Below are 3,660 nucleotides of genomic sequence, written 5' to 3' on the forward strand. Positions count from 1 at the left end.
GTCTTGACGGGGGATCTGTTTTGGATACGATCATTTTCTATTGGAGGCGGGTACTTTGACTTATGTCTTTTGATATGCATAATAATGTGTTTAACATATAGCATGATTGTGTTTTCCATTTGTTTCGGTTGGTCACTACATGATCTATTACATGTTTGCTTGTTTACTCGTTATGCACTGCATGTTATTATTTACCTAATCATACCTGCTTTATTGGTAGTGACACAACCATATGATACATTATGTTCAGGACCTAGGGTTTATTTGATACCCTATCTGTTTGTGTACCTTCCATCTGATACATTGACTTGTGGTACACCTTTTATTTATGTATGGATCTTGCTATGCTATTCATGATATTGCCATGTTTAGTGACATGCATCATCTTTCATGATTGCATGCTGTGCGATTGTCTGCTCCATTATTGTGAGCGTATCGCCAGTTACATGTATCTATACACACCACCACTCATGGGTTAGTGGTATATCAAACAGGTGTGTGACAGTTCTGCTGTTTGGCTCCGTTGGTCTGGTGACTCAGCGTGGTAGCCGGCAGACAGTTCCGCTCTGTTTGCCTCCGTTGGTTTAGTGTAGCAGCGTTATAGCCGGCAGGCAGTTGGACTTTGTTTGGCTCCGTTGGTCCACTCATGGGTAGTGTGACTCAGCATGGTAGCCGGCAGAGAGTCCTCCCCGTCATCGTGTACCAGGAAATGAGAGCATTGCGCTCCCCCATTTATTATTTCGGGGTAGGAGTATGTGTGTACTCCGACAGCATCCCGTCCACTCGGTCACTCATCAGGGGCAGTGATGTCAGAGTGCACGGTTGTCATAGCTCTACTCACTCAGACTCACCATTGTGTGTGAGATGGCTGACTGACGTCAGGGGTGACCATGTCATTGGCATCATATGCATGATGCATTTATTGTTTGTGTTTGCTGCATTTACTTGCTGCATTTGTTTGTGATTGACATGCATACAGGATTATGACACCCTCGGTTTGACGACCCTGTTACCTTTATACCTTGGTCCTGGTTAGTACAGTTTTCTCCTGTTTTTGTTTCAGTTGCATTTATTCTTCTCGTATTCAGGAGACTGTACACATGACTAGTGTTGTCTGTTATTTACTTTATTATGCATATCAATTGTACCTGCTGAGTGTTGGACTCACACCCTCCTCCGTTGATATTTTCAGGTTGAGGCTGTCCGGAGCAGTTCCAGTCGCTAGTCCCCATTGCACATAGTGCTAGTCCTCTGCTGATCACGAGTTGTTATTTTAGTTTTCTCTATCAGACTATGTCTTGGTCTTGTAATGTTTTACTTATGGATCTTGTATGGATTTTTATCGTTGATGGATTTTGGTATGATTTGGATATGTTTTACTCCATGCCTGCCTGGACGGCAGAAGAGGTGAGTTTGTCGGATTTGTGTTTTATGAGTGTAGTGGAGTAGGAAAAATCGGATTTGAGCTTTACGAGTGTAGTTGAGTAGGGTTGTTTTCGAGTCATCGTATTACTGTTCTATTTGTTTACTGTTAAACTGCGTGGTTGTGTCAGCCAGAGGCTGAAACTGATATTAACTGCGTGGTGATTGTTTTATTATTGTTATTATTCCAGCCGCATGTGGCTGAGGTATATAGTGATTGTAGAAAGTTTCAGATTGTCCGTTATACAGGAGAGGTGCTGCCGAAATTTCTTCGGACAGGGACTCCTCCAGGGCGTGACATAGGTATCATGGCTTCCTCCATCGCTTTGCTTGCAGATTTGGCCTCGAACACGCATCCTTCACCAAATTCGACTCCTGTGTACAGAAAATGCACAAAAGCAGATCTCCGAACAAAGAGAGTAAATATGCTAAAAAGGAAAGCTGGAAGTACGAAAATGCATAGATCAAGCATGCTCAAAGTATGTGAATGTGCGTCAAAACATGCTAACAAGTGTATACAATCTACGCACATCACACCCCCAGACTTAAACCTTTGCTTGTCCTCAAGCAAAATGCTGCAATCTAAATTCATATGCTCTACAATACTCTTATATCCCTAATGCATTCTCCTAACTCTATCAAAAAGTTTCATCAATAAGCATGATCATGGAAACAAGTTAAGCATGGCTCAAGCATAAGTCTCTTGTGCACAGGGCAAAGTAACTCAAAACTCTTCAAGTTTCAATCTATGTCCTAGTCAAGTCATCATCAAATTTGAATTCCTAATGTTTCTGGTGATAGACAAGTAACCAGTGATAGGCACTTACTTGCCACACACTTGGTTCATATTTCTCAATCAACCCATGGTCTCAAAGGCGTGCTCAATCTCAAGAGAAACTAAGCAGTCATTTCCCCAGTAACCTAACTCGGTCTCAAAAGGGTGACTTGCTAGATTCCACTCACGACAACTATTTTTTATATCCCTTATTCACTTTTTTTTCACACTTTTTTTTTCATAAGTATTTGCATTGTGCAAATCTTATTCACAAATGTACTTTTGGCACAAATGTTGGGATATTTTAATTTTTCCAAATGAGCTTACATGAGTTGAGTCTCATCCAGTAACCAAAATGAAGTTTGATAAATCACCATGGAAACCAAGTACAAAACAAACAAGATAAATCATGACTATTTCAATGATATCAACCATTCAAGTATCAAGTATAGGTGTAGTGAAAATAAGATCCTTAAGGTCAAACCAAAACTAAAACTAATCTCCATATGATACTTAGCTTATGTCATGCTACCCAAGATAGAGAAAGGAGATACATTAAGCATACTACTAGCATCACTTAAAACATCATGAATCTAGATAATGAACATGCTAACATTTAATCTTGAAGACAAGAAAGCATATAAGTGAAGTTTTGATGTTCTCAAGATGTATGCCACCAGAATTTCAAAAGATAGTCAAATAACTATCAAAACAAACAATCCAAGCAAGACAATTGAAATAAAATGCAGAGCAAAAAAAACAACTAACATGCAGAAAACAAGTCAAAAACTGAAAACTAGAATGCAAAAAGAAAAATTAGGTTCGACACCCCCCCCATCCCCCAGACTTAAACTTTTCATTGTCCCAATGAAAACTAAAAACAATGTGGAGGAGATTTTAAGAGAAGTTACCAAGTGATGAGCTCCAAATGGTTGACATTCATGTTTTTAAAGATACTCCTCCATCCAATACTCACATTCCTCCACAACTTTGAATTCTACAACAATAAGATAGACAAGAAAAATTAAGTAGAGGATACATGTTTATTATAAAGAGAGAACTAAAGACATAAAAGAAAATAAGGAAAATAAACTTGGGTTGCCTCCCAAGAAGCTCTTGTTTATAGTCATTAGCTCGACCACCTCATTAGATTAATCTAAATCTTTCTCTTGGAGGGGTAAGACATTTCAACACCCTCCTACCAAGGGCTCTTATTATGGAGGAAGCTTTCAACATTAGCATTAAAAAGTGAAGTAACGCTCTCTCCAACTTCGTCTTCTTTGAAGTTCTTTCGGGTGGTCGAAGACGGTTCAGTATGAGCTTCCAATTAATAGCCCAAGTGAAATTTGCACATGCAAAGAAAATACAAATCTCCCACAAACATATTAGATAAGAAAGAGCCATAACCATTTTAAGATAAGCAGAATAAGAAATAAAAATTGAATTACATCCAACAAAGTCAA

Source organism: Zingiber officinale, chromosome 11A (genome assembly GCF_018446385.1).
Source record: "Zingiber officinale cultivar Zhangliang chromosome 11A, Zo_v1.1, whole genome shotgun sequence".
Lineage (NCBI taxonomy): Eukaryota > Viridiplantae > Streptophyta > Magnoliopsida > Zingiberales > Zingiberaceae > Zingiber > Zingiber officinale.